The sequence below is a fragment of the Dendrobates tinctorius genome, unplaced genomic scaffold, assembly GCF_039654945.1.
Source record: "Dendrobates tinctorius isolate UK_male_01 unplaced genomic scaffold, ASM3965494v1 ptg000151l, whole genome shotgun sequence".
NCBI lineage: Eukaryota > Metazoa > Chordata > Amphibia > Anura > Dendrobatidae > Dendrobates > Dendrobates tinctorius.
This window is the reverse complement of record NW_027361818.1, coordinates 12,299,268-12,321,383: the sequence shown is the minus strand read 5'-3', so window position 1 is coordinate 12,321,383 and position 22,116 is coordinate 12,299,268. Positions and strand designations below refer to the sequence as shown.

Here is a 22,116-nt window from a genome sequence, read left to right as displayed (position 1 = left end):
TACATGCATGCAACATACATACTACATATATACTACATGCATGCAACATATATATACTACCCTAGTCCATGCCCTCATTATCTCTCGCCTTGACTACTGCAACCTCCTGCTCAGTGGCCTCCCCTCGAACACTCTCGTACCCCTCCAATCTATTCTAAACTCCGCTGCCCGACTAATACACCTGTCCCCCCGCTATTCCCCAGCTTCTCCCCTCTGTCAATCCCTTCACTGGCTCCCCATTGCCCAGAGACTCCAGTACAAAACCCTAACCATGACATACAAAGCCATCCACAACCTGTCTCCTCCATACATCTGTGACCTTGTCTCCCGGTACTTCCCTGCACGCAACCTCCGATCCTCACAAGATCTCCTTCTCTACTCCCCTCTTATCTCCTCTTCCCACAATCGCATACAAGATTTCTCTCGCGCATCACCCCTACTCTGGAACTCTCTACCACAACATATCAGACTCTCACCTACCATCGAAACCTTCAAAAGAGCCTGAAGACCCACCTCTTCCGACAAGCCTATAACCTGCAGTAACCACCGATCGACCAAACCGCTGCATGACCAGCACTACCCTCGCCTACTGTATTTTCACCCATCCCTTGTAGATTGTGAGCCTTCACGGGCAGGGTCCTCTCTCCTCCTGTACCAGTTATGACTTGTATTGTTCAACATTATTGTACTTGTTTTTATGTATACCCCTCCCTACATGTAAAGCGCCATGGAATAAATGGCGCTATAACAATAAATAATAATAATAATAATAATAATAATAATAATAATACTACATGCATGCAACATGCATACTACATATATACTACATGCATGCAACATACATACTACATGCATGCAACATATATACTACATATATACCACATGCATGCAACATGCATACTACATATATACTACATGTAACATACATACCACATATATACTACATGCATGCAACATACATACATACTACATATATACCACATGCATGCAACATGCATACTACATATATACTACATGCATGCAACATACATACATACTTCATGCAACATACATACTCATGCAACATATATACTACATGCAACATACATACTACATATATACCACATGCATGCAACATGCATACTACATATATACTACATGTAACATACATACCACATATATACTACATGCATGCAACATGCATACTACATATATACTACATGTAACATACATACTACATATATACCACATGCATGCAACATGCATACTACATATATACTGCATATATACTACATGCATGCAACATACATATATACTACATACAATACATACATATAGACATACAGTACATATAACATAGAGTACATACTCACCGTCACTTGTCACTTTGATCCCTGAAGCCATTGTCGTCTGAGGAATAAATATTAAAATAAAAAAACACCAATATACTTACCCCTGATCCGCAGAAGTCCACGAGGGTCCCACGACGATCTTGCGTGGAGAACAGCAGCATCAGCTGATGCTACCATTCTCTACGAGCTCCAGGAATACAATGACAGCAGGTAGGTATCCTTCCGCATTGTATTCCTCCACCACTGTAAAAAAAAGTCCCTAGTCTCACTTTATGGCATTGCTGCGTGGGAATTTCAAGCCATGCAGTAAAGGCACACACACAGAACATTTAAAATGCAGTTAATTTTCTTTTAAGTGTTAAATATATATAAAATCATGCAATTATTGCAACTTCCTGTGTAAATAAAGGCATAAATCCTTGTAAGAGAATTTTTCCGATTAAGTCCTGCTTTGAAATGAAAATTCTAAGGAAAAATAAAAGAGAAGGTTAATATCATATTCATAATTCTAAATATTATTACTGGAATAGATTTTAATTTTCACTAAAAAATACAGTTCTACAATCTCTACTTCTACAAACACTCTATATATACTGTATGAATATGTATCTACAGTCATGGCCAAAAGTATTGACACCCCTGCAATTCTGTCAGATAATACTCAGTTTCTTCCTGAAAATGATTGCAAACACAAATTCTTTGGTATTATTATCTTCATTTAATTTGTCTTAAATGAAAAAACACAAAAAGAATTGTCCTAAAGCCAAATTGGATATAATTCCACACCAAACATAAAAAAGAGGGTGGACAAAAGTATTGGCACTGTTCGAAAAATCATGTGATGCTTCTCTAATTTGTGTAATTAACAGCACCTGTAACTTACCTGTGGCACCTAACAGAGGTTGGCAATAACTAAATCACACTTGCAGCCAGTTGACATTGATTAAAGTTGACTCAACCTCTGTCCTGTGTCCTTGTGTGTACCACATTGAGCACGGAGAAAAGAAAGAAGACCAAAGAACTGTCTGAGGACTTGAGAAACCAAATTGTGAGGAAGCATGAGCAATCTCAAGGCTACAAGTCCATCTCCAAAGATCTGAATGTTCCTGTGTCTACCGTGCGCAGTGTCATCAAGAAGTTTAAAGCCCATGGCACTGTGGTTAACCTCCCTAGATGTGGCCGGAAAAGAAAAATTGACAAGAGATTTCAATGCAAGATTGTGCGGATGTTGGATAAAGAACCTCCACTAACATCCAAACAAGTTCAAGCTGCCCTGCAGTCCGAGGGTACAACGGTGTCAATCCGTACTATCCGTCGGCATCTGAATGAAAAGGGACTGTATGGTAGGAGACCCAGGAAGACTCCACTTCTTACCCCGAGACATAAAAAAGCCAGGCTGGAGATTGCCAAAACTTACCTGAAAAAGCCTAAAACATTTTGGAAGACTGTTCTCTGGTCAGATGAGACAAAAGTAGAGCTTTTAGGGCAAAAGCATCAACATAGAGTTTACAGGAGAAAAAAGAGGCATTCAAAGAAAAGTACACGGTCCCTACAGTCAAACATGGCGGAGGTTCCCTGATGTTTTGGGGTTGCTTTGCTGCCTCTGGCACTGGACTGCTTGACAGTGTGCATGGCATTATGAAGTCAGAAGACTACCAACAAATTTTGCAGCATAATTTAGGGCCCAGTGTGAGAAAGCTGGGTCTCCCTCAGAGGTCATGGGTCTTCCAGCAGGACAATAACCCAAAACACACTTCAAAAAGCACTAGAAAATGGTGTGAGAGAAAGCACTGGAGACTTCTAAGTTGGCCAGCATTGAGTCCAGACCTGAATCCCATAGAACACCTGTGGAGAGATCTAAAAATGGCAGTTTGGAGAAGGCACCCTTCAAATATCAGGGACCTGGAGTAGTTTGCCAAAGAAGAATGGTCTAAAATTCCAGCAGAGCATTGTAAGAAACTCATTGATGGTTACCGGAAGCGGTTGGTCGCAGTTATTTTGGCTAAAGGTTGTGCAACCAAGTATTAGGCTGAGGGTGCCAATACTTTTGTCCGGCCCATTTTTGGAGTTTTGTGTGAAATGATCAATGTTTTGCTTTTTGCTTCATTCTCTTTTGTGTTTTTTCATTTAAGACAAATTAAATGAAGATAATAATACCAAAGAATTTGTGCTTGCAATCATTTTCAGGAAGAAACTGAATATTATCTGACAGAATTGCAGGGGTGTCAATACTTTTGGCCATGACTGTATCTACCAAACTATAGAACTACAGAATTATACGCTATATAATAATTACATATAACTGACTAATACATTGTATAACACTTTTACACAACATTTAATTACTTTTTTAGCCAATTCCTAAACCCAGACTTATTTCTTTGTAACTGATGGATTCTCTGAGCAGAGTGTTCAGTTTACAGGCCATGATGTCACTCACCACCTGCTTCTGTCTGTCAAATTCCGCCACCTTTTTTACAGAAAGAAGATCAGAACTTCGAACTGATCTTGACTCAATCTGTGAAGTTTTTTCAGTGGTCCTTTGCATAATTTCATACGGTATAAAGCAAACGTGCAATTTTCTTCGTTCTTCATAGATTTCATAGAATCATAGAATCGTAGAGTTGGAAGGGACCTCCTGGGCCATCTGGTCCAACCCCCTGCTCAAAGCAGGATTCGCTAAATCATCCCAGTCAGATGTCTGTCCAGCCTCTGTTTGAAGACTTCCATTGAAGGAGAACTCACCACTTCTCGTGGCAGCCTGTTCCACTCATTGATCACTCTAACTGTCAAAAAGTTTTTTCTAATATCTAATCTGTGTCTCCTCCCTTTGATTACAGGGATAGTTTGATACAGGCTTCTGATAACATTTTACTCTGCCTGTCTTTTCAAAATTAGCACGATTTACTTTCCTTTCACGATTCTCGTGTTTTCTGGAAAAAATCAAGGGATTGCGCACATTCAAATAAAGAATCTTTTTGTGACGCAATAACACGAGATGCAGGATTCAGAAAACCAAATTTGCTTACAAAAGTCTTCATCAGGGACTGTGTTTTGACATTCTCAATGACTGTTCTGTACAAGCGGTCAAATATGGACATAAATGTATAAGTGCTTTCCTTCCGACCAACAGGGCCGGCGCTAGGGGCAGGCAGACCAGGCAGGAGCCTAGGGCCCCCGCTCCCCCAGGGGCCCCCAGCTAGCGGAACATCATGGAGCCGCTATGGGGCCCCTGTGAGGCAGGGGGCCCCGCCTGCCCCCAGCGCCAACTCCCACCGCCGCATTGAACTATACCGGCATCATAGACGCCGGTATAGTTCACCGCAATGATGGAGGAGAGGGCATCAGCTGACGCTCCCTCTCCCATCATTCCCCGCTCTGCCTCTTAAAGACAGCGGGTGCGCGATGACATCATATCATCACGCGCTCACTGTGTTCCAGGCAGTGCAGGCTGAGCCAGGAGCTGGGACCAGCGCGGGAGCGAGGAGAAGAGGTAAAGAGAGTGTGTGTTTTTTTTTGTTTTGTTTTGTTTTGGTTTTTTTTAATCACTGTGAGTACTGGACTGTGGGGCCACTCTCGGGGGGGGGCTATATACCAAGCTGGGCTGTATACCACGCTGGGCTCTATACCATGCTATATACCATGCCGGTTTCTATACCACGCTATATACCATGCTGGGCTGTATACTATGCTGTATACCACGCTATATACCATGCTGGGCTGTATACCACGCTGTGTACCACGCTATATACCATGCTTGGCTCTATACCACGCTATATACCATGCTTGGCTCTATACCACGCTATATACCATGCTGGGCTCTATACCACGCTATATACCATGCTGGGCTGTATACCACGCTATATACCATGCTGGGCTCTATACCACGCTATATACCATGCTGGGCTCTATACCACGCTGTGTACCACGCTATATACCATGCTTGGCTCTATACCACGCTATATACCATGCTTGGCTCTATACCACGCTATATACCATGCTGGGCTCTATACCACGCTATATACCATGCTGGGCTGTATACCACGCTATATACCATGCTGGGCTCTATACCACGCTATATACCATGCTGGGCTCTATACCACGCTGTGTACCATGCTGGGCTCTATACCACGCTGTGTACCATGCTGGGCTCTATACCACGCTGTGTACCATGCTGGGCTCTATACCACGCTGTGTACCATGCTGGGCTATATACCACGCTGTGTACCATGCTGGGCTATATACCACGCTGTGTACCATGCTGGGCTGTGTACCATGCTGGGCTGTATACCATCTGGTGCTGGGCTATATAATATGCAGCTGTGTTATATACCATGGGGGGTACATTTTTCATTATATTCTATGGGGGAGGCTGTTATATAATATGGGGGGGCTACATTATATTCTATGGGGGGCTGTATTATATTTATTCTATTGGGGTGATTGCATCATACTCTGAGGGGGCTACATTATACTATATGAGGAGGCTACATTGTATTTTATGGGGGGCTGCATTATATTGTATGGGGGCTTCATTATACTATGAGTGGGCTACATTATATTCTGTAGGGGCTGCATTATACTGTATATGAGGAGGGCTACATTGTATTTTATGGAGGGGCTACATTATACTATATAAGGGGCTGCATTATACTCTGAGGGGGTTGCATATATTCTATGGAGGGGCTGCATTATACTATTTTGGGGGGCTGCATTATATTCTATGGCGGGTTACATTATATTGTATGGCGGGGCTGCATTATGCTCTATGGGGTGGCTGCATTATACTATATGTGGGCTGCGTTATACTGTATCGAGTACCATGGGGAATACATTATATGAATAACTATGGGGTGCATTATACTATGGGAAGTGAATTGTACTACATGGATGACTATGGCGGTGCATTAAACTATATGGAGGCCTATGAGGAGTGTATTATACTATATGGAGGACTGAGCAGTGTATTTTAATATATGGAGGACTATGGGTAGTGTATTATACTATATGGAGGACTGAGGAGTGTATTATACTGTATGGAGGACTATGGGGTGTAAACTGTAGATGTGCTGCTGATAACATGATACTGTGTGGTGATCCATTAGTGATGATTCTGTCCCCATCATTCTCTCTCAGATGGGGGAAAGAGGCCGGGAAACAAGCGTTGAATGACTTCAATATTGTCAATCTCACTCATTTAGCGGCCTGAACTCAGCGCATATAACTACAACCGAAATGCTTCTGTGTGATGTGCAATATGTTACAGTAGCATTTGGGGCCCCATTTTAAACTTTGCCTAGGGCCCCACTTTGCCTTAAACCGGCCCTGCCGACCAATCCTTAATTTTTGAAGAATATCAATATCTGGATAATCTTCATTTGATGCACAAAAAATCAGAATTTTTAATCTGTCTTTATCATTTAAGTTCTCATGTGTTTCACCAGATATCTTTAAAGATAACCTCCTGGCAAAGTTTACAGGGATCCACATTTTAAACACCTGATTCTTCTCCTCGTTGGATAAATCAAATTTGTCAACACAGCTTTCAAAAACCTCAGAGTTCTACAAACATGGATTTTGTTATCATATGCAGGAATGATTTTGCATATTTTTAGCAAATTTTTCCTTACTTTACTTCGGAGTTGGGCCTCTGAGTGATCTATTCTTAGTGGTCCGTCTTTCCCTTGTACGACATCTACGTCAGTTCTGAAGTCTCCTCCTACTTCTCCATCTTGTTCCACGTCTGCAAGGTCACCTTCAATGGCTGCTACAGACACTTGATTACAGTCTTGTTCAATCTCCCTAACTTTACAGCCAATCTCGGGAACATCACTATTTTCCTTCACACAGCAATCATTTTCGGATTTCTCTGACACCGACCTATGAAATATATCTACCATTTGTAGAATATTTTTTAATTTATCTCTTTCTCTATTTAACGACACCAGCTTAGAATCTATCTTCAGATTTTCCACTTCACATTCTGCATATAAGCTGAGCCATAAAATGTCTAAATTAGACTCTTCTACAGACTTACATTTCAGTTTACTCTGCTTAGAAAAACAAGTAATGACATCCATTTCTTACCTTGAAATGTCTTGTAATTCCTTTGATGGACAACGCTGGGCTCCGGTCTTCACACGTCTACCTTCAGCACGTCTGGCACTTGTAGTACTTCTCAATCCATCTGGCAATTCTTTGTCCTCACTTCTAGGTTCTGTCTGATTCTTGTGAATAGTGGCGTTCCTGATAACTTGCACATATGACGTTAGAAAAGTTCCATCCCCCTTTTGGGCAAGTTGAGGGAAATCCGCAAAAAAGTACAAAAATTCAGATCTGGCTGGCTCTCCAATGTAAAATAATGCGTATTCTTGTAAAATACTTAGGACTAGTTACCAGATAAAAATCATAGAATCATAGAATCATAGAATCGTAGAGTTGGAAGGGACCTCCTGGGCCATCTGGTCCAACCCCCTGCTCAAAGCAGGATTTGCTAAATCATCCCAGTTAGATGTCTGTCCAGCCTCTGTTTGAAGACTTCCATTGAAGGAGAACTCACCACTTCTCGTGGCAGCTTGTTCCACTCATTGATCACTCTAACTGTCAAAAAGTTTTTTCTAATATCTAATCTGTGTCTCCTCCCATTCAGCTTCATCCCATTGCTTCTAGTCTTTCCTTGTGCAAATGAGAATAAAGTTGATCCTTCTACAATGTGACAGCCCTTTAGATATTTGTAGACAGCTATTAAGTCTCCTCTCAGTCTTCTCTTTTGCAAACTAAACATTCCCAAATCCTGCAAGCTTTCCTCATAAGACAGGGTTTGCAGACCGGTCACCATTCTGGTCGCTCTTTTCTGAACTTGCTCCAGTTTGTTGATGTCTTTTTTAAAATGTGGTGCCCAAAATTGGACACAATATTCCAGATGAGGTCTGACCAAAGAGGAGTAGAGGGAAATAATTACTTCACGTGATCTAGACTGTATGCTTCTGTTAATACATCCTAGAATTGCATTTGCATTTTTTGCTGCTGCATCACACTGTTGACTCATATTCAGTCTGTGATCTATTAGTATACCCAAGTCTTTTTCACATGTGCTGTCACTTAGCCCTATTCCTCCCATTCTATATATGCTTTTTTCATTTTTATTGCCCAGATGTAGTACTTTGCATTTCTCCCTGTTAAAAACCATTCTGTTAGTTGCTGCCCACTGCTCCAGTTTATTTAAATCTTTTTGAATCCTCTCTCTCTCTTCTCTAGTATTAGCTATCCCTCCTAGCTTTGTGTCATCAGCAAATTTAATCAGTTTACCCTCAATTCCTTCATCTAAATCGTTGATAAAGATGTTGAACAATACAGGGCCCAGGACAGAGCCCTGTGGTACCCCACTTGAGACATTCTTCCAACTGGATGTGCAGCCATTTACGACCACTCTTTGGGTCCGATCACTAAGCCAGTTATGAATCCACCTAACAGTTGCCTTGTCCATTCAATACTTAGTCATTTTTTCAATAAGGATTGTATGAGAGACTTTGTCAAATGCTTTGCTGAAGTCAAGATATACTATATCTACAGCATTTCCTTGATCCACCCAATCAGTAATACCATCATAGAAGGAAATTAAATTAGTCTGACATGACTTATTAGTTACAAACCCATGCTGACTCTGTTTAATCACTTCATTCTTATCCAGGTATTGACATACATGTTGTTTAATAATTTGTTCAAAGATCTTTCCTGGTATAGAAGTCAGACTCACCGGCCTATAGTTGCCTGGGTCCACCTTCTTCCCCTTTTTGAAGATAGGAACAACATTTGCTCTTCTCCAGTCTTCTGGCACTTCTCCTGTTCTCCAAGAATTTTCAAAGATTATGGAGAGGGGTTCAAAAATTTCTTCTGCTATCTCCTTCAGTACTCTGGGGTGTAATTCATCTGGACCTGGAGACTTGAATACATTTAGGTTAGCTAAGTGTTTCCTCACTATCTTTCTGTTTATAGATATCCTGGATTCTTCTATTCCCTTAATAGGACAGTGAATAACAGTTGATGTTACATTTCCTTTCTGAGAGAAAACAGATGCAAAATAGGAATTTAAAAGTTCAGCCTTCTCAACATCCTGTCTTACCATTTCATCATTTTCATCCTGTAAAAATCCTATAGCATCTTTGACTTTTCTTTTACTTTTGACATATCCCCAAAATCCTTTATTATTGCTTTTGACATCTCTTGCAAGCCTCAATTCATTTTCAGCGTTAGATAATCTGATTTGTGCCTTGCAGGTTCTGCAGACAGCATTATATTCTTCTTTAGATATGCCTCCTTCTTTCCATTTTATAAACATTTTTTGCTTCCTTTTTAGCATGTGCTTAAGTTCTGTGTTCATCCATCCTGGTTTCCTTAAATGCTTCCTATTCTTCCCTCTTTTCGGAATTGTTAACAACTGTGCTTTGAGAATTTCATTTTTCAAGATTTCCCATCCTTCCTGGACATTTTTGTCTTTAAGGATATCCAGCCATTGGATCCCTCCAATTCTCTTTCTGAATCCCTTAAAATCTGCCTTTCTGAAATCTAACCTTGACGTAGTGGTTTATTTGGATTCTTTCATCAAAGAAGAGATTATTACAGAAAAACATAAAAAATAGATGAAAGAGAGATTGTCCATTAGTTCATAGCAAAGCAACATGTATTCATCTTTCTCTGGGATCCCGCATGGCAAATGGCGTCTGTCTCTGTTCGGCTTCTCACATAGCCATCAAGTGACATACCAGCTGTCTGTCCATTCAATGCCATATCCGTGCAGAGATGACATCCTCGCGTCTGTGTCTCATGATGGGGAGGGAGCAAGCGCGACCTCTAGAGTTAGCCATGAATTATATACGTCTCCTAAAGCACGTGATCTCGGTATATATGGAGTTTGACATTTACCATGAGCCAAGCTTACAAAAATAGCCTATGTCGTGTCAGCTAGCAATGTACAGAACTGGGTGTAATAAGAAATATTAACGGATTATTAATATTTAACAAGAACCCATGAATGTGTGAATAGCACGTACCACATGCTTGTGTGCCTAATTGCTAGTCTCAGATAAATGTCCTATAGTCTTGATAGGTGCTGATATCTTGAGTGCTATGAATGCAGTTTTTTATTAAGTTTGGAAGAAATGCATTACTGTTACAGGCCTGTTGTCTTAAGCAACCCTCTCATCATGATGTTGCTAATTTAGCTAGATGGCGAGAAAAACTGCAACTGACCAAGATGAGGACATTTGGCAAATGTTCGATCAGGTACCACCTGCAGTATGGGTAAAGGAAAAGACATAGGTTGGTTTAGGATAGTACCAGTATTCATCAGATTGAAGCCAGGAACTGTACCGATGCGTATTAGACGATATCGCCTGAGCAGAGAGATCAAACAGGTACTGTATGTCTAATGGAAACAGCTTCCTTGTTAATATTTTTGTACCATGAAGGATTTAAGGTCTAAAGAGGTAACTGCTAATAGCAAAGGAAAAGGTTGTTTTCTTAGGTCATTGCATTTCACCTCAGCTGAAACACATAACACCAGAAGAAAAAGCCATAAGCCAAGCAATGGAGCTCACTTCCATCTGCCACTGAGTATATTCCTGGGGCTGACCAGCTACTGTAGAGAAGTCATGCCAACTGACCCCGGAAGCAAAAGAGGGGTTCAAGGACCTGAAGGAAGCCATTCTCTCAGCCTCGGCTCTAGGAATCCCAAATTATGACCTCCACTTCCATTTGCACTGTCATGAATGGGGGGACATGCTAAGGGTATACTGTATTTTTAACATGGCTACTTGCCAATGTGCAAGAGACACCAATCCCTAATGTAGATCAAGAGTTTTATGTAGATGTGTCACAGGTTTACCAAAATGAAGTACCTTATACAGGTTATTTATTCAGTGGTTGATCAACATAAGGTGGTACAAAGTAAAGCTTTGCCTTCTTGGATGTCTACTTGAGAAGCTGAATTGAAAGCACTCACTGAGGTGTGTGTAATCGCTGAACATTTGACAGCAAATATCTTCACAGATAGCCGCTATGCATTTGGCATTTGCCATGATTATGGTCCCATGGAAGAGCAGAAAGTTTGTTGGTTCCTCTGGTAAGTCCATTAAAAATGCAGATTTGGTGGCTCAGCTTCTCAAAGCATTGGAGCTATAGTGAAAGTGCAAGCTCACACTAAAGAGCGCACTAAGGAAGCTGAAGGCAACAACCGAGCTGATATTGCAGCCAAGGCTGCTGCTTTATTCCCTCTTCCCGCAGGAACATACACTGTACAGGTGTCGTTGAGGTGGATCTTCAATTACTCCAGAGCCTGCAAGACCAGGCCTCTGCACCAGAAAAGGAAGAATGGCAAAAGCACGTAGGTGCGAAGGAAGAAGATGGATTGTGGAGAACGGACGGTAGGTATTGCTGGCCCAGGGCATTGTTCCCTATGGTGTGCTCCCTCTCCCACGGACTAACACACCAATCCAAGGATGGAATGGTAAGCCAGGTAAAAGCAAGTTGGGTCGTACCAGGGTTCCATTATGCTGCTGCAAAATTTGAACAGGGTTGTGAATTCTGTGCATGCCATAATGTAGGGGGAAAAAAACGGTGAAGGTGCCACCAAAGTGCACCTCCAGGCCATTGCACCCTTTTCAGTGACTGCAGATTGATTTCATTCGGCTTACAAGAGTAGGCAACTATGAATATACGCTGGTATGTGTGGATCTTTTCTCCAATTGGCCAGAGTCATGGCCCTGTGCTCATGCAAATGCACGCACTGTGGTTAAAAAGCTAATGTCAGAAGTTATTTGCAGGTTTGGAGTGCCAGAGGTAATAGAAAGTGACTGAGGTAGTCATTTCACGTCACAGGTGTGCCAAGGAATCACCTGAGCCTTAGGGATGGAGCAATCATTTCACACTCCTTATCATCCTCAGAGCAGTGGCAGGGTGGAAAGGTTAAATGGTACACTGAAATTGAAAATTCAGAAAGCAATGGCAGAAACAGGAAAACCATGGACTGAGTGTCTTCCCATTGCATTGTACACTGTTAGGTGTTATGATGAGTCACCGAAGGAGGAAAAAACAAAATACCAGCTAAGTCCAGAAAAACCAGAGAGATTGGCAGCTATCGGATTGCAGACCCCTGAACCTATCCACAACAACTAGCAGTAGCCGTGGTGGGTTCCTACGGTGCCCTAGACCCCTCGATCACAGCCGGAGAACTATATAGCCTAAAGACAGAAAGGGGAAAAACTAAACTGCCCCAGAGCAGACCCCAAAGCAATAGGCAGCCCCCAACATATAATGACGGTGAAGCAAGATGAAAACACTAACACAGATAGAAAGATAGGTTGAGCAAATGATGGGGCCCAAGCTAACTACATAGGACAGGATAGGAAAGCTGCTGTCTGCCATCCGCAAAAACCCTATCAAAAAGAGCCGACTGATAGGAAAAACAGGCCCTGAAGTCGCTAGGCTTCAAAAGACTATATCAGCACTCAGGTATATTCTGAAGACAGAGCAAAATATCAACAGATCAGAGACAAAAATGGAGTTCAGCTCACCCCCGGCCGGGGATAGCAGAACTCCCAAAAAACAAGGCAAAACAAAAACAAAACTGAAGAGTACAAAGCAGAGCAGAAAAACTTAGCTTTGAGATGCAGGAATCAGACTGGTCTCCAAGAATCCAGCAGGAAAATCACCAGCCAGGAAGAAGGGCGTCGGCAGCCTTATATCCAGTCCTCAATTCCAGCCACCCAGTCATCATCTAGCTGCCCATGTGTTTGGTAATCAGCCTCACTACCTTCCTTCACCAGAGGAGGGAGTTCATCAGACCTCAATGGTGAAGGGAAAAATGAACTCATAACAGTTAGGGTAACTCCCAAATGAAAGACAAGTTTAAGTCCATATGAGGTATTGTTTGGGAGCCCTCCCAAGACAGGATTGTACTTTCCCCAGCAGATGCAGGCCTCTCATTCAAATATGACGGCCTATGTGGGCGCATTACAACAGGTGTTGCAGCAAATTCATACGTGTGTTTTCAGTTCCCTTTCAGATCCATCCTCCTTAGCAGGCTCACATGACCTTAAGCGTGGAGACTGGGTGGTAACGCGAAAGCACCTGAGGAAAAGTCTAGATCCTCGCTTTGAAGGACCCTATCAAGTCCAGCTGATCACGCCCACATCTGTTAAGCTGGAAGGAAAGTCTGCCTGGATTCACATGTCTCACTGTAAGAAATTCTACAAGAATTAAAAGAATGGAATTTGGGAAGTGCTATCCATTCTTGCTTCTCACTGTGATTATCTATTCAATAAAAAAATAAATAATGATGTCTTCGAACCATGGGAAAGTGATGTGTCAAAACGGTGGGCTAATAAATTTATCCAGAACCATAACTATATTGCCCAGGTCAGAAATCTATCCAATTGCTGGATTTGTTCACATGCCCCAATTGCTGCAAAAACTATGCAATATTTTGTAACTCTATTGAGAGATAGCGGCAGTTTACGTAGATGAAGAAACCAGATAAGGTCAGTATGGAGATGGAGCTGCTGAGATGTCCATAAGTATAAATACTGACCCAGAATGCCAGTCATTACGATATTAAAGGGCATTCACTACAGATTTAGACGACTCTTGGTGTCTTTACACTGACACTACCCGGTTAGTTTCAATGACAATAGCTGTTCTTAATGAATTTCAGTTTATAAACATAGTATGTGGGAGTAATGCATATAGGTGGATTCCTAAAGGAGCTGAAGGTGCATGTACACTGGCTAGGTTAGAGCCAGTCACCTGGGTATGGAATGAGAATGATTTCCCTTATAAAAATGTCCCTGATCACATGATTGCAAAGCGTAGTGCACCCTCTCCCCAGCCACCCAAGCATTTAATGCACACTCCATGGTATCTTAAAACTGGGATGGTTCTCACTGGTCCTTTGGTAATTATGTTCGGAACTCTAAGAAATGCTCAAATGAAGAATTAGGTGATATCTTTGATAATGTAACTGAGTATTTATTTGACGCCATCAATGTAGGATCTGCTTATATGAGACAGTTGATTGTTATAACTAACCAACACTCTATGGTGCTTGACTATCTTACTGCATCTCAAGGGGGATTCTGTCAGGTAGTGGGACCTGCCTGCTGCCACTATATCGATCCATCCGGACTGATGAGAGTCACTCATGACATAGAACAAGCTAGGCTGATAAAGGAAGGAACACGGAAGGTTAATTCCCCGGAAGACCTGCCCCTCCCTGAAGGGCTCGTATGGTTAAATCCTTTGAATTTGTTCAAAGGAATAGGCGGATGAATATCGGGTGTAATTGATTTCCTAATTCAAGCAGTTTTTGTGATATTGATCATTGCAGTAATGATAAGAATATTTGTTTCACTCATAAAGAAAATTCGTGGCTCTAATTGTAAATGTTTTCCAGGTAAATGTAGTAATAAAAGTGATATCGATTCAGAGATCAAGCCAACCCAAGTGATGACAACATTCATAACCACTGTTCAGCGTGAATGTATATTCTGCAACAAGCAAACTTCAGTGGACCAGGCTGATTGTATGCATTGTGGAAAACCACTGGTTTGAGCAAAGACAAAAGCTCTACAAAGAACTACAACGATGAAGATTACATGCATTATGGACTTTAAATGATTAACACTTACTAATAAATAAAAATATATATATACTAATAAATCAAAATATATGTTACCATGTATTACAGTAATTATGAATTTACTATATCTTATTAACACGTTACACACAAAACAGACATAAACTCCCCTCAATAAAATCTGTATTCCTCTGAGATAGGGCAAGAATTGAAAGAGAAGTAGGGAAAGGAGGTCTGATTCACAGGTATAATCTGAATGGATGCACAGCAAGGCTGGTATCCCACGATATACATAGGATAAGCTGTGTATTTTGTGAAGTAGGGTTATCTTGCAGGCCTCGGATAAAGGCAAGGAAAGATAGAGGTAGGTAGACCCCCCCAGTAGACAGATAATAAAAAGAGGGGAGTTGTCAAAGAAAAGGTTAATCCTAGTTCTCTAAACTCTAGAAAAATAACTGAAAAACAACTGGTAACCCTTGACACCATTTTAATTGTTATCATCTGTCTACGTGGTAGGATAATTCTGCCAGTGGTCAGTTCCAAATTTCTCTTATAATAAATGTCTAAATATGTTGAGGCCAAATGCATTTCCTGGCCAAAACACACTAACAGGATACGGTTCCACGAATTGTTAAATTAATAAAAGGGAAATTCCAAAAACTCCCGTCACCTCCAATTAAATATATCTTATAATACATTACAATCCTAATCTGTGAGTATTTAGAAATACGATCTTATAGGGGCTATTTTTTGTTGGACCTGCTAATGTGTGTGATACCCAAGGGGAAGACTAAAACTCTTGCTATGGCTCCCCTGTTCCTGTCCAGCATTTTAGTTCTGAGGCCTGTGGTGTAGTGACCACTATGTCAGCTAGGGGGTGCTGTGTGGGTGTCCAGGACGGGTGTACAGGCACATTCAGTGTGGTAACAGGAGCAGGGTCCTAAATGACCAATATGGGTCTCAAGGTGGGTGGCCTTGGGATGCAGGCTCCAGGGTGTATTGATCAGCAGAGGTACTGCTGATCTTTCTGTTACACTGTGTCAGGGAAGCCTGTGTGTGTCTATGTGCAATACAACCTTTAGTGATGTCATAGCCATGTGATCACCTGTGGGTGTGGTTACAGGGCTATGTAATTGAGGTGTTTGGCACATGTGAGAGAGTGTGAGAGAGTCTGTCTGAGTGTGGACAGACTTCCATGTGTCCAGGTGGGACACTACAGAAAGTGTATATGGGGAGGACTACACCTCCCAGCATGTGCTGAGACTCTCGGTCCGAGTCTCCAACCACGGACGTTTTGTGTTCCTTGGCCTGAGCTGAAGGTTACATTTCAGTGTTACGCTGCCTTGTGGGTTTATGAAGTGAATAAACCACAGGAACTTTGGGAAGAACCTGTCTCATGATTGTCTCCCGCTGCACCTAAGCGAGTCGCATCCCTACAATTGGTGACAGACTGCGGGCAGCAACTCCCAGAAGTACGTGTGGCAGTGCTGGCAATTCTGAGACAGGAGAGCAGACGATCTGACAACCGTGAGTAATACTGACCGAGGTCAGAGAAAGTGACTGTGTTAATATTTGTGGGATACCTCTGAGGAGAAGAGGCATCCGAGAACCTGTGTGGCCGACACAGGTAACAGACAGGAGTCTGTGTTGCACTGACCAGGGTCAGTGAGAGACTGTGTTCCTGGAGGGGTCAGTGAGCAAGGTCCTGGAGGGTCAGTGTTGGGAGGTTCTGGGAGAGGAATCGGATCCCTGGAACAGGTGATATGACCTTGGACCCGGTGAGGCGTGTGTTGGGCAGTCTCAGGCGGAGACGGATGTCCTGAAGAGCACCCGCTGAACCCCTGGACCTGGTGAGACGGGTGTGTTGGGAGACCCTGGGAGGAGGGTCGGCTCCCTGAATAGCACCCGGTGTGCCCTGTGTGTTGGACGTTCTCAGGTGGAGACGGTACGTCCTGAGTGGCACACGAACAGGACACGTGAGAGACTGTGCATGTGTTTTTTTTCTCTTTTTTTTTTTTTCTCTTTTCCTCTACAAAACCTGAAGGTGCTTGCTGTGGCTCAGTGGGGTCACAAAGGTCTCGCAGCACAGGGACCTGGTGTTTTCTTGTTGGGTTCTCCTCCTTGAGCATTGGTAGCAGACGCTGTCTGTCTACACCATCCTGCTGCAGCTTTATTGCATGTGACTAAGCGGATACAGTAGTTGTGGCTTTACACAACTATTGAGGGTGAGTACCCTGTATGATTGCTTCATAACCCATTATACCTGCACTGGTAAGGCCCTATGGGCGCACTTTTGTGGTTTTTTATCTTTGAGGGTGACAAGCTGCTTCCAGTAACCCGGCGGGGTTACGAAGGTGACAAGCGGCTTCCGGTGGATCGGCGGGTCCATGAAGATGGCGCAGCAGGAGCTGCAGTGACACCAGCCGCTGTGTGTGTGTGTGAACAGCAGCCGGAGGTGCCGGTGATCAGTGACAGCAGGAGCTGTGGTGGTGCCAACAAAGACTTGTGTGGTATCGTTAAAAGACAAACTGTACTGTGTGAACTGTGGCATAAGAAGTTCTGCAGAACGGACATGGGGAAATCCCAAAAAGGAGTGGTAACCCAAAAAGGGGTGGAGTCCCAAAAGGGGGCGGTGACCCAAAAAGGGAGTGATAACCAAAAAGGGGTGGAGTCACAAAAGGGGGCGGTGACCCAAATTGGAGTGGTAACCCAAAAAGGGGTGGAGTCACAAAAGGGGGTGGTGACCCAAATTGGAGTGGTAACCCAAAAAGGGGTGGGGTCACAAAAGGGGGCGGTGACCCAAATTGGAGTGGTAACCCAAAAGGGGTGGAGTCCCAAAAGGGGGCAGTGACCCAAATTGGAGTGGCAACCCAAAGTGGGGTGGTGGTCCAGAAAGGGGCCAAGTGTGAATCATAGAATCGTAGAGTTGGAAGGGACCTCCTGGGCCATCTGGTCCAACCCCCTGCTCAAAGCAGGATTCGCTAAATCATCCCAGTCAGATGTCTGTCCAGCCTCTGTTTGAAGACTTCCATTGAAGGAGAACTCACCACTTCTCGTGGCAGCCTGTTCCACTCATTGATCACTCTAACTGTCAAAAAGTTTTTTCTAATATCTAATCTGTGTCTCTTCCCATTCAGTTTCATCCCATTGCTTCTAGTCTTTCCTTGTGCAAATGAGAATAAAGTTGATCCTTCTACAATGTGACAGCCCTTTAGATATTTGTAGACAGCTATTAAGTCTCCTCTCAGTCTTCTCTTTTGCAAACTAAACATTCCCAAATCCTGCAACCTTTCCTCATAAGACAGGGTTTGCAGACCGGTCACCATTCTGGTCGCTCTTTTCTGAACTTGCTCCAGTTTGTTGATGTCTTTTTTAAAATGTGGTGCCCAAAACTGGACACAATATTCCAGATGAGGTCTGACCAAAGAGGAGTAGAGGGAAATAATGACTTCACGTGATCTAGACTGTATGCTTCTGTTAATACATCCTAGAATTGCATTTGCCTTTTTTGCTGCTGCATCACACTGTTGACTCATATTCAGTCTGTGATCTATTAGTATACCCAAGTCTTTTTCACATGTGCTGTCACTTAGCCCTATTCCTCCCATTCTATATATGCTTTTTTCATTTTTATTGCCCAGATGTAGTACTTTGCATTTCTCCCTGTTAAAAACCATTCTGTTACTTGCTGCCCACTTCTCCAGTTTATTTAAATCTTTTTGAATCCTCTCTCTCTCTTCTCTAGTATTAGCTATCCCTCCTAGCTTTGTGTCATCAGCAAATTTAATCAGTTTACCCTCAATTCCTTCATCTAAATCGTTGATAAAGATGTTGAACAATACAGGGCCCAGGACAGAGCCCTGTGGTACCCCACTTGAGACATTCTTCCAACTGGATGTGCAGCCATTTACGACCACTCTTTGGGTCCGATCACTAAGCCAGTTATGAATCCACCTAACAGTTGCCTTGTCCATTCCATACTTAGTCATTTTTTCAATAAGGATTGTATGAGAGACTTTGTCAAATGCTTTGCTGAAGTCAAGATATACTATATCTACAGCATTTCCTTGATCCACCCAATCAGTGATACCGTCATAGAAGGAAATTAAGTTAGTCTGACATGACTTATTAGTTAGAAACCCATGCTGACTCTGTTTAATCACTTCATTCTTATCCAGGTATTGACATACATGTTGTTTAATAATTTGTTCAAAGATCTTTCCTGGTATAGAAGTCAGACTCACCGGCCTATAGTTGCCTGGGTCCACCTTCTTCCCCTTTTTGAAGATAGGAACAACATTTGCTCTTCTCCAGTCTTCTGGCACTTCTCCTGTTCTCCAAGAATTTTCAAAGATTATGGAGAGGGGTTCAAAAATTTCTTCTGCTATCTCCTTCAGTACTCTGGGGTGTAATTCATCTGGACCTGGAGACTTGAATTCATTTAGGTTAGCTAAGTGTTTCCTCACTATCTTTCTGTTTATAGATATCCTGGATTCTTCTATTCCCTTAATAGGACAGTGAATAACAGTTGATGTTGCATTTCCTTTCTGAGAGAAAACAGATGCAAAATAGGAATTTAAAAGTTCAGCCTTCTCAACATCCTGTCTTACCATTTCATCATTTTCATCCTGTAAAAATCCTATAGCATCTTTGACTTTTCTTTTACTTTTGACATATCCCCAAAATCCTTTATTATTGCTTTTGACATCTCTTGCAAGCCTCAGTTCATTTTCAGCTTTAGCTAATCTGATTTGTGCCCTGCAGGTTCTGCAGACAGCAGAAGTGACAGCACTGAGTGACTCAGTAGGTATGTCTGGAGTATCGCAGTGTATGTGTAGGTCTTTTTCAGAATGTGGAATATCCTTCCCGGAGAGTAATGATGGGCCACAGATGTGTACAGTGATGCTGCATCGGGAAGGAGCCTTTGGTCGGCTGGAATCAGAGAGTCAGGTGACTCTGACAGGAACTCCTCTCGTTTTCTCTCTGACCGAGAAAAATGTCAGGGTTCGCTGTAAACACGGGGTCACGGTGAACTACGCAGTAGACAGAGTAGTGTTTGAGGGGACCAAAGGTGGTGAGTGCCAAGGTAGAGGGATACCACGGGACTTAGTCTATGCCTGGGAGAGGGGCCAGGACTTTCTTTTGTTTGATGACATTTGGTCGGATGATGGAGATGCTTCGAATGTGGGGCCAGCGGACACTGAGACAATGACGGCTCCTGACATGGACAGGTCAGAGGTAGAACTGACCAGAGGAAGAAGTACATCTGCCCAACTGACGGACCTGACGTCTCGTGATAAGACAGATGGTGGGCTGGGGGATGAGACGACTGGACTAGACATATTGGTGCTGGATGGTAACTGGAGGGTTCACTCGACTGGGGTGACTGACCCAGTGGTACCCTTTAACGATATAATTAAAGAGGTAGTGGTGCGACACGTGATGGACAAAAGAGAACAAGATTGTGAGATACAGCTGATAAAGGAGACTGTAACAGAACATGTCGAACGGGAAAGAGTCCTAAGGCAAGCAGCTGAGCACAGAGTGGATGAGCTGGAGAAGGAAGTCTCTGAGCTCAGAGGTCACCTGTCAGCTTGTAAAACCATGAACAAGACCCTGTTGGAAGATATGGAGGTGCTCAGAGAGGCCCAAGAGAAGCATCAACAGGAGATTCTCAGGAGAGCGGATCAGCGTCGCTACCTGGCAGAGGAGCGAGATAAAGTTCTGCAAGAACTCAGTGGAGTAGTAAAAGGTCTTCTACAGGAGAAGTGGATGGGCGAAGACGTACAGCGGCCGTGCCCGACTGATAGCAAGGCAGAACTGCCAAAGCCCATCTTGGAAAAGGGTCCTGAGGACTGTAAATCTCAGGAAGATGGTGAGCCAAGAGCTGCACAAGACACTCACCCGGTCTTGGCAGATACCTTGAGGGAAGTGTCCGTGGGGAACCCAGAGCCATCTGTCCAGGATGAGAGCAAGTCCATGACCTTCAAGTGCGTGATGGAGGTACCCGAAGACGTGCGAGAAGCGTGTGCCAGCGAAGGTGTGCATGAGACCTTTAAAAGGGCAGTAAAAGCCTATAGTGTGAGCTGGGCACCAGAAACAAACCAGTTGGTGATACTGGCAGAAACGGAAGACACAGAGAGAAGGGTGGCTGTCCTGAAGGAGATGCACCTACAATGTCTCCGCACGAAACAGATGCTCGTGGAGCGTAATTGGAAAGCCGCTCGACGTCTGGAGCTTGCAAGGGAAGCTCAAAGTCGGCTGGGCTTTGTGGAAGACATAATTCCGGTTCCCAGAAATCTGGTGGGGAAAGTCGTTGGCAGACTTGGAAAGGTGATGCAGGAGATGGTGAATCGATCCAGTGTGCAGAGAGTGAGGATCCCACCTGCTGGTGAAATCCAAGTCGTTGTTGAAGATGACATGGTTCCTGTCATTGTGGTTGGTTCGGTGGAAAGCATTGGGAAGCTCCGCATGCTCCTGGAATATCGGGTAGCGTACCTGAAGGAGATTGAGCAGCTAAGACAGGATCGACTGCAGATGAATGAGCAGATAGAGAACGTCAGGTGGCGTCCACCTCCAACCCAAGGTGTAAGGACCCGAAGGGATCCCCCAAGGAATGAAAGGACAGGTAGTCGAAGGCAAGAACGTCGAGAGTCCGCAAGTGGCCGGTCTAATCTTAGTGACATAGGCACGAGACCCGGTGGTGGACATAGCGACAGAGGGTCAGACTCAGACCAGGCAGTTAGCCCAACTGGACATGGGACTCATGAACGTACGAACTGTGAGAGCTGGCCAGTGAGAGAAAGGTCGGGTGACGGAGTGCACGGCAGACAGGTGGAGACTAAAGAGTGTCTGGTCACCCTGACGGACTTTGACGGGAAAGCCAAAGCCCAAGGCGGAGATACTGACCGCTGGGGGCGGGGGAGGCCTAACGTAAATATGATGCAGTATGACTACCGAAACAGACAGAGATGGTCCTCTCGACTTGTAGGGCAAGGTGACATGGGTGCCAGGTCTCAAGATACCTGGGTGATGTCATGTGTTCAACCCCACAAGTTTGAACAGAGGGGGGAGGTATGTGGTGTAGTGACCACTATGTCAGCTAGGGGGCACTGTGTGGGTGTCCCAGGACGGGTGTACAGGCACATTCAGTGT

General features: G+C 43.5%; 1 long non-coding RNA gene across 1 annotated transcript; it reads left to right on the top strand.

The window, feature by feature from the left end:
- Nucleotides 1-9,078: 9,078 nt before the first annotated feature.
- Nucleotides 9,079-15,066, top strand: LOC141050258 (uncharacterized). Its single transcript, XR_012220502.1, has 2 exons — nt 9,079-13,566; nt 14,779-15,066. It is a non-coding gene; the product is annotated as an uncharacterized lncRNA (long non-coding RNA).
- Nucleotides 15,067-22,116: the final 7,050 nt, after the last annotated feature.